The sequence below is a fragment of the Trichechus manatus genome, unplaced genomic scaffold, assembly GCF_000243295.1.
Source record: "Trichechus manatus latirostris isolate Lorelei unplaced genomic scaffold, TriManLat1.0 scaffold00278, whole genome shotgun sequence".
Lineage (NCBI taxonomy): Eukaryota > Metazoa > Chordata > Mammalia > Sirenia > Trichechidae > Trichechus > Trichechus manatus.
This window is the reverse complement of record NW_004444214.1, coordinates 1158475-1169016: the sequence shown is the minus strand read 5'-3', so window position 1 is coordinate 1169016 and position 10542 is coordinate 1158475.

Sequence of the window (10542 nt, the reverse complement as noted above, 5' to 3'; positions counted from 1 at the left end):
CTAAAAAGGCAGCATTGATGTCAAAATATTTAATCACAGTATTTGTGAAAATTAGCTGTAGTTTAAAACTGTATTCATATTTATTCATTTTTTCTAGATGGATCTCCATCTCCTTTTTCAAAATAACAAGGTAGACCAAAGTGTATAACTCTTGTAAAGCTCTTATTGTCATTGAGTCAATTCCATTTCACAGCGACCCTATAGAACAGAGTAGAACTGCCCCATAGCGTTTCTAAGGAGCAGCTGGTGGATTCAAACTGCTGACCTTTTGGTTAGCAGCCAAGCTCTTAACCATTTTGCCACCAGGGCTCCTGTGTGTAACTAAGGAGTAGTAATTAAGTTCTAGAAAACATAAAGGAAATGTGTTTCATCTCACAGAAAATGTCTGAGTTCTGTGTTTTATTACATCTGCTTTAAATACATTTTAGGCTAAAAGATTTGCCATGTTAAAACATGGCTTTGAAGTTTGGGACATTCGTTGCTGTTTTGAGGTCCCTGGGTGGAGCAAATAGTTTGCGCTCAACTACTAACCTAATGGTTTGAACCCACCCAGTGGTGCTGTGGAAGAAAGCCTTGGTGATCTGCTTCTGTAAAGATAGAACCAAGAAAATCCTATGGAGCAGTTCTACTCTGTAAACCATGGGGTTGCCATGAGTTGGAACTGACTCGATGGCAAAGGGTTTTTTGTTGTTGTTGCTTATTTGTCAGTATAACAGAACAGAAGTAAAACTGTTTTGGCCGTAGGAGTCCCTGGGTGGTGCAGTTAATGTGTTTGGCTGTTAATCAAAAGCTTGGAGGTTTGAGTCCACCCAGAGGCACCTCAGAAGAAAGGCCTGGCAATCTACTTCTGAAAAATCAGCCATTGAGAACCCTATGGAGCACAGTTCTATTCTGACACACATGAGGACACCAAGAGTTGGAATCGACTCATTGACAACTGGTAGTGGTATCTTGGCCCTGCCCTCGGGAACTCCCTGGAACAACCTGTGGGCCAAGGTGGGAATCTGCTGTTCGGAGCTATCCTTGTCTGGTTCCTCACCTGCCCTGGGCCTGTCCAGCAGTTAAACCTATTAGTGGTCTGTACTGACCAGCAACAAAGAGTAAACACACTCCAGCATTTGTTAGAAAATAAAAGATTTATCCTGCTGCCACTCAATACTTACCAGCAACTCAGTTGAGATAGATCATATTTACAGTGGTAACTGTAAGAGATTCAGTGAAAGCCCTCCTGTAGGCAGGAGGGCTACACACTTGGATGGCCATTGTGTACTCCATAATCCCCCGTGGAATTCTTTTCATACAAAATTGAACCTGAAATTAGTCAATGACAAAGAAAATCTAATTCATACTGATGTTTCCTTAATCGCTCCCTAGGTCTGTCTCTCTGTATTGCTTTCTTTTTGCAAGTTAAATCCTAGGGTTGCCATATATTTCCCGGGTCTGTCCACACTTAGCAATATCTGTAAGGGAGAATCTGCTAGAAAATTCTTTTGGAAGATCTTGATCAAAATTACTCATTAACCATTGTTAGTGTTAGTTTGCTATTATAATGAAAGATACACTCTATGCCAATGAAAATGTATCATTCAAGTAAAATAATTAGGTATTTATTAATAGGCGTTTATTTATTTCCTTAGATAATAAAGCACTGTCTTTTGCCAAATGCTTTTCTTAGGTTAGTGCACAGACCCTTCTTTTTCTGGTCTCATTTGAAGTCATCCTTTTTCATGATGACAACTTAAAGTGATAAAGGGAAAGAAGAAAGAGGTGCACAGGCGGACCAACTTAGTATTTACTTATTGTGAACATTACTAATATATAGCTCAAAGTTAGCTCTACCTTACAGTTAGTGCCACCTCTGCTTGATCAAAAGGACTAGGGGTGAGATATCGTTAAAAACTGGCTTCGTCCCCCTCTTTTTTTTTTCACGTGCTTGTTGGTTCATTTCTTAGTCATTTCTTCCCTATAAAATATGGTTACCATGGATATGGCAACGGGATCCTTCTGATGTCAACAGTGAAGAGAAAACCAGCAAGGTAAATTAGAACCAGAACATAGTCAGGGTGTGGAGTTTCTTTTTATCAGAACATCAGATGAAGAAATTAATCAGTTTATATGTTTTGAACCCTCAAAATCATGTTGACTGTTATTTTCTTATTAATACTTCATTGTTGTTGTTGTTGGGCACCATCGAGTCAATTCTAACTCCTAGAGATCCCACGTGACAGAGTAGAACTGCCTCATAGACTTTTGTAGGCTATAATCTTTGTGGGAACAGAGCGCCAGGCCTTTTTCTGCAGAGCTGTTAGGTGGGTTTGAATTGCTAGCCTTTTGTTTAACAGCCAAGCACTTAACTGTTGCACCACCAGGATTCAAACATCTCGCCTATTACCAATTAAATTTTAGTAATCAAGATTAACATTAATGAAGAAGGGAGATAAATCTGGGACAGAGAAATGTGTTCTAAGAATTTTTTCCTTTGTTTTTAATTGCTGTAAAAACATATAATGCAACATTGGCCAATTCAATATTTTCTTATGTACAATTGCATGACACCAATTACATCAGTCCTGCTGTGCAGCCATCAGCAATGTCCACTGCCAAATTTTCCATCACTGTAAACAGAAACTCAGTGCTTCCTAAGCAAACAAAATTAATGAAAGGAGCATAGAAGAATTGTTAGTATAAAATGTTTGATAATTATAGCATCTGAATAAGTTCAAATGCATACAAAGTCCTGGTGGTAAAAACATAAGGATTAAATAATGAATAATAAAAAAAATAAGTATTTGGGCATAATCATGTACCTATTGGCCCCTTAGAAATCATACTCAGTCTTCACACTGAAAATCATGCCCACTTACTTGACTGCTAGAGACAGAGTGTAATGCTTAAGGAGAGGTGCCAAACAACACTATGTGGGTTCAAATCCTGGTTTTACCACTTTTAGCTGCATTACACCAGGCAAATTATTTAACCTCTCTGTGGCTCATTTTCCTCGTCTGTAAAATAAGGTGTACTAGTTATCTATTAGGAGTCCTTGGGTGGCACAAATGGTTAAGGACTCAATTACTAGCCAAAGGTTGGAGGTTCAAACCCATCCAGAGGTGCCTTGAAAGAAAGGCCTGGAGACCTGCTTCTGAAAGGTCACAGCCATTTAAAACCCTATGGAGCACAGTTCTGCTTTGCACAAATGGGGTCGCCATGAGTCGGAATCAACTCGACAGCAACCGACAACAACAACAAGTTATCTATTACTTCAAAACAAACCACCTCAGAACTTAGTGGCTTTGAACAATAAACACTTATTATCACACAATTTCTCTGGGCCAGGAATTCAGAAGAGGCTTAGCTTGGGGTCTCTAGTGAGGTTGCAGTCAAGTGTGGGTGGACTGCAGTCCCTGAAGGGCTTGTCTGTGGGGAGAGTTCCTGGGTTGGTTCACTCATGTGGTGCTTGTTGTTGGCGGGTGGCCTCTGTTCCTCCCTGCATAGGCTTCTCCACCGTCTACTTGCGTCTCCTCACAACATGGTGACTGGCTTCCCCCGGAGTGAGCATTCTATGAGAGCAAGATGGAAGCCACAACACCTCCTATGAGCTGGGCTCGGAAACTCCACTCTATCTTTTCAGCAATATCCTATTGGTTACACAGTCAGCTCTATTCACTGTGGGAGGGGATAACACCGGGCATGAGTACCAGAAGGTGGGGACCATTGGGGCCATCTTGGAGTCTGGCTACCAGATGGGCTGTAAAGTAGGAGTTGTATGCTGGCCCAGGCTGAGGATGGGTCAAAGTTCAGGGGCCTGGTAGATGGAGAGAGACTTAACCATAATTTGATTAACAAGCATTTTGTTCCGATTGCTTGGTGGGCACAAAACTGCGTAGCTAATCATTTATGAGGCACAGAATGGGGATTTGGAGGGTCTGTGCCTGGCCTTGTTCTAAGTAAACAAGGGGACATCTGTGAGTCCCATCTAAGTCCTATGGTGCACGGGGGTTCCTTGCAGTCAGTTGTTGCTGATGAAGAGTGGGAGGATTTCTTAACCTTCACTGTTTTCCAGTATCACAGCACTCGGGTAAAGTTCAACATTGTCACCCTCCCAGGCGGAGTGCTTTGTAACTTACGTAGTTCTCACTTCTGCAGGCCCACTCTGTCCCAGGAATCCCTGGGTGGCATAAACAGTTAAGCACTCACCTACTAAACCAAAGGTTGGCGGTTCAAACCCACCCAGAGGTACCTTGGAAGAAAGACCTGGTGATTTGCTTCTGAAAGGTTACAGTTTTCAAAATCCTTGGAGTGCAGTTCTACTCTGACATACATGGACTTACCATGAGTCGGAATTGACTCGAAGGCAGCTGGTTTGTTTTTTGTGTGTTTTTACTACGGCCAGTGGGAGCTCCCTATTCCTGGCGGTATCACACACTGAAGGTGCTGCGGGCCAGGGGCAGCTCTGGTCACAGCTTATGTTCTTCAGCCTTTTCAGAGTGAGTCTACACCACTCAAATCCCCAGGGCACAGGCCAGGCGGTTTGGTTTTCTTGAAGCTGCCCATCACTCGACTTTAAATAGGGGATGGGGTGGGGGTGGGGGTACATCTCCACCTGTCCCTCATTAGAGGATGGGACACACCACAGCAACCCTGAAAACTCTAAAAATGCTCACTCTTACAAATTTCTCCCCACTGGCCTCTTCTAGTTTTCAGCTTCTTCTCTTTTACACCCTGAAGCTAGGTGGGTGGGCTAATTTGTGCAGAACTGGTTTTGGAATCCCCCTTTTTGCAAGTTTGGCATGAAGACCTAGCACTTCATGTAAGGGTACTTAGCACCTATTGTTCTCAACCTCGCCAAAACTCTGCTCTGAGCCAACAGGACATTAATATGGAAGCTAGGGTAAAGCCATTCTCTGAAAAAGACTTCTGCAGGACCTTTTTCAAGGAGAACACCTTTGGATCTCCAGCCCTTTGGCCTGTTGCTACTAAAATGTAACTCAGAATGCTAAATTTATACGTATCAATTCCAAAGGTATTTTTGGTATTGTTATACAAGATATTCAAATGATCATTTTCCTTAACCTAGCACAAATCTTGTATTTATGAAATATGTCTGCTGTCAATTGAAGAGAATAAAAGTACTTCTTTATAAATTATACTCTTAATCAAATATCCAAAGTCATCTTTGATTGGCAGGCCTTAGATAGCACTACTTATATTCTAGAAATTTGTCCTGGCTTGCTCACTTAGTTTTTCTCTAATGAGATAAATCTGAATTTTAGCACATTTAAGGTATTTTGTAATCTGTGACTAGACTCATTCTCAAGAATGTATCTGAATAGTAAATTGTAAGACAATCTACTGTAAAATAATTGTTGCCAATCTAGCAGTTTTTAACTTTGGGGTTAATATTCTCTGATGAACAGTGGAAAAATAAAGGAATTAGTTTTTTTTAAAAAGTCATTAACTTTGAACTTATGTTCTCTTTCTAATTTAAAGTCTTGTCTATATGCCAGAACCTGAAAGTCTTTCTAAATAGTGGCTCGAGGTAAACAAAAAGTATCTATTTGAAAGTATGTACAATTTGTGACAGAGTGACTAAATTACAAGCAATTCAAACTTTGGCAGATTTAATGACTATTATATAACTAGTTCCATGCATGATCTTCAAATAAATTACTCATTCAGATTCTCATTCATAAATTTGCAATAATTTTACTATGCATATTAGGAAATTTTGCAAATAGAAATAATAAAAAACAATTTTAAAGAAATTTGGCAGTCTGTTTTTCTCATTTATTTGCTCATTTATTCAACTGTTTGATACTAAACTTTTACTGAGTTTGCTTAGTAGCTGTCAGAGGAGAAGGAGAAAACCTCTACCCTCTTGAACTTTAGGGTCTCTCAGGAAAGAAACATTTAACAAATAAGCATGTAAATAATTAAACAGTGACAAGCATAATAAGGGCCATGAAAGAAAAGTAATAATAGCTGCTATTTACTGAGGATTTACACTAAGCCCAGGCTAAGTGCATTATATAATCATTTAATCCTTTCAGTTACCCGGTGAGGGAGGTACGATTGTTGTGATTGTAATGGACTTCCAGTGTTTGGGCTCTTCCATCATTTCCTTATGGGAAACCCGTTTCTCGTAGTTGAAGGCTTCTGCTCCGTGTGTAACTCCACAGGGGTGCGTGGACACAGGACCTAGCCTGGGTCAGTCAGAAAACTTCATTCCCCTCACGACATTTATAATCCAAGCCAGGCCAATAAGAGCCTTCTTGGTTGGGAAAAGGAATGCCATCACGATCAGCTGCTAACTCAAAGGTTGGAGGTTCGAGTCCACCCAGCGATCCCTCAGAAGAAAGGCCTGGCAGTCTCCTTCCGAAAAATCAGCCATTGAAAACCTGATGGAGCACAGTTCTTCTCTGACACTCATGGGGTCACCATGAGTCTGAGTTGAGTCCACAGCAACTGGTTAAAAGGTTCTCCTCTCTTCCCCTTCTGGAAGGAAGGAAGGAAGAAGTGTGTCATATTAGAAATCAAATCAGACTTGAAATTGGGGCACATCAGTTCAAATTATGACTCAGCTACTTTCAGCTTGGCGACCTTGGGCAAGTCGTTTGGTCTCACAGAGTCTGATTCTTCTTCTTTAAAATGAGGATGCTAAAGGATAATCAATAAGGGTCCTTCTGTCTCTAGAAGCTATGACTTAAGGAGGAATAGGCAGAACTCTGCTTCCCTGCCTCTGTTTTATGGGTTGATTTGTGTTCCCCCAAAAGATATGTTGAAGTTCTAACCTCCAGTACCTGTAAATGCGACCTTATTTGGATCATTAAGCACTTGACTACTAGCTAAAAGGCTGGTGATTCGAACCCACCCAGAGGTGGCCTCAAAAGACAGGCCTGATGATCTACTTCTGAAAGGTCATAGCCTTGAAAACCCTATGGAGCACAGTTCTACTCTGCACACATGGTGTGGCCATGAGGCGGAATCGACTCTAAGGGAGCTTACAACAACCAACAAGAACAATCAGTTACCATGAGATCACACTGGAGTAGGATGGGCTCTAATCCCATATGACTGGTATCCTTATAAGAAGAGAAAACTGAGAGACAGATGTAGAGCGAAGACAGCCGTGTGAAAACTGAGGCAGAGATTGGAGTTTTTAAAAAAAAAACAGTTGGCATTGAGTTGATTCGGCTAATGGCATCCCCATGTGTAAGAGAGTAGAACTGTGTTCCGTAGGGCTTTCAGTGGCTAATTTTTTGGAAGTGGATCACCAGGCCTTTCTTCTGAGGCACCTCTGGGTGGACTTGAACCTCCGACCTTTTGGTTAACATCAGAGAGTGTTACCATTAACCATTTGTACCACTCAGGGACTCCAGATTAGGGTTTGCCAGAAACCAAGGAACGCCTGGGGCTACCAGAAGCTGGAAGAAACAAGGAAGGCTCTTCCCCTAGAGCCTTCAGAAAGGGCATGGCCCTGCCAACACCCTGAATTTGGACTTCTAGCCTCCAGAACTTTGAGAGAATAATATTCTGTTGTTTTGAGCCACCCAGATTGTAGTACTTTGTTATGGCAGCCCTTGGAAACTAATACACCCTACTCAGAAGTTAGATTTCAGTATGACTCTTTGCCATTGCCATTTTATAGCAAGTGTATCAATCTGTGTTCATGGTTGCAAACAACAGGAAGTAGTTACCTTGAGCAAAACAAGGATTTATTACAAAGCTGTTGGGGTTGGCAGCAGGAACAAACTGGTCCCCCTCCTCTTCCAGGCACCATTTGCACCATTTCCTCAAGAGTCAGAGTTCTGGGCACGCTTCTTAGCTGTGATGGGTATAGGTAGGGCAGAGAGAAGATTTCCCAAAGGGAGACTGAGTTGTTGATAGAAAGAAGGGTTAGATGGTGGACCACCAAGAAAAGAACACGTCTACATCCAAGAAATGTTAGAAATTCAGCCAAGCATGGAAATTTAAATAAGTAGACACTTTTATCTCTATACTTCTTTGAAGAAGTACAGCCAGAATGCTCCTTAGAAGTGAGGAGGATGGCAAGACTTCATCTCATGTACTTTGGACATGTTATCAGGACAGACCAATCCCTGGAGAAGAACATCATGCTTGTTAAGGTAGAAGGGTCAGCGAAAAAGAGGAAGACCCTCAACTAGATAGACTGACACAGTGGCTGCAACAATGGGCTCAAATGTAGCAACGACTGTGAGGAAGGCGCAGGACCAGGCAGCGTTTTGTTCTGTTGTACACGGGGTTGCTAAGAGTCAGAAGCAACATCTCTACATTAAAGCTGTTTCTATGTTATTGTTATCATTATTATTTCAATTTAGTGGTTAGGAGCTCATATTGTGGAGTCAGAGAGATCTACGACTGAATTGCAGCTCTGACCCTTAGTACCAGTGTGACTTTGGGTATTCACTACTTAGACACTAGAAGCCTCGGTTTCTTCATCTCTAACATGGGGATGATGATAACACTAACCTCATAGGATTGTTGTTAACATGAAAGGAGATAATATATACATACAAAAGAGCTTAAAGCAGTGCCTGACCCACAAAATATACATTACCTAGTAATAATAATTATGATGAACCAGGCATCAAGTTAAATAGTTTCCATGTATTATATAATCTTCACAATTATGTGATACAGTTAATATTAGGACAACCCCCTCACCCTTTTACAAATGTAGAAACTAAGGTTGCAACTGAGAAACTTATTTAAGGTCACACAGGCACATGAATTATCAGAGCTGTGATGCCTCCCATAACTCCCCCTAGTGCAGAAGCCCTGGGTCTCCATAACTTCAGAAATCGTTCTCCATCCTTGCAGGGTCCCACTGCTTAGTCAGGGCTCACTCATCATACTGCGCAGTCTCCGGCTCTTTGTCTTTTACAGAACAGATAGGGAGACACTGTCACCCCGATACTCCCATGTATCTCATAATTTCTCCTGAATGGGTTTTTAAAAAGGTTTGAAAAGTTTGTTTCTTTTCTAATAGTACTTTTTGTTACTACCACGAACCTCTCTGACCATTCTATTTCAGTCTACATTCTGCAGTTCACTGTGGTTAGACATTTGAGAGCTGATTTTTATTTACATCAGGGTAATAATAGTGGTAGGCAGCCTGGGTGGTGACAACGGTTAAGCACTTGACTACCAGATGAAATGTCGGTGGTTCAAACCCATCCAGTAGCATCTCAGAAGATAGGCCTGGTGATCTGCTTCTGAAAGGTCACAGCCTTGAAAACCCTATAAAGCAGTTCTACTCTGCACACATGGGGTCGCCAGGAGTTGGAATGGACTCCAAAGCAACTAACAACAATGACTGTTAGTGGCGGTTGAGTCAGCCCCCACTCATGGCAACACCATAGATAACTGGGTCAGACCATTATGATGCGGTTTAATACATTCAAGTAAGAACTGAAGATAGTAAGTAGTCAGTCTGGTGAATAACACAACCAATTATATCAACCTTATATATGCTATTCAGTTATGAAAACTGATTGGATCACCTGAAGATCCAATTTCAGATATTCAGTCACACTTGAACCACTTAAAAACTTTCCTCCCTGCCTTATTTCTTTGCACTTTGTTTTCTTTTAAAACGGGCCCTACTATTCAAGAACACAATTTCTAAAGTCAGTAATAATTCTTAAGCTAGATTTTAACGATAAACTTGTTGCATCCGGTTGATTCTGACTCATAGTGACCCTATAGGAGAAGATCTACCCCATAGGGTTTCCAAGGAGCCGCTGATGGATTTCAACTGTCGACCTTTTGGTTAGCAGCTGAGCTCTTAACCGCTGCGCCACCAGGGCTCCACATTTTAATTATAGTTATCTTTAATTGCTTTTCATTAAAATAGGAGTGAACATTTTTCTGTTTTCATTGACAAAAATTAAGTCTCCTGTTATTACTCTGTATTAGCAGCACATTCGGCCAGTATCTAAAGAAATGAGTCCAGAAAGGTTTATAAACTCAAGCTCTCTAAATCCTTGACGAATCCTGAAGTCCAGAAGGGCATTTCTGTGTGGAAATAAGTTACCAACATATGACTTTATATTGCACTAGTGAAGTTATCACTTGTATAAAACTCCTCTAAAAACGACTAAATGGAAAAATGGGTAGCTTCAAACAAGTAATAGTTTTCTAAAAGCTGGTTTGATTATCAAGCGGGAGAGGTGTGGGAAGGAGTCCCCACTTGTTGCTTGTTTTGGCGCGGGCGCTGGGTCGTCCTCGGTCTCTCCACTGGCGAGGACACGGCGTGGGTCACCGCGTGAGGAAAGAACCTCTGCCGGGGAGGCTCAGCCAGGCGCCGCACCAAGTCCCAAGGGCCGGAGGCCAGAGAAGACCTTTTCTGCATTATTGGACTCCGCACGGAGGGAGGCAGAAAAGTAGGAACTAACACAGAAGGGCGGCGGAGGGCACTAGGCCCGCGGGCCATCATGGGCGGAGAGGGGCGGCGCCGGGCGGGGACAGGGCTTGGACCCTCGCCTACCCCTCAACGCCTTCGACCCCCCCGCCCCCAAGGAT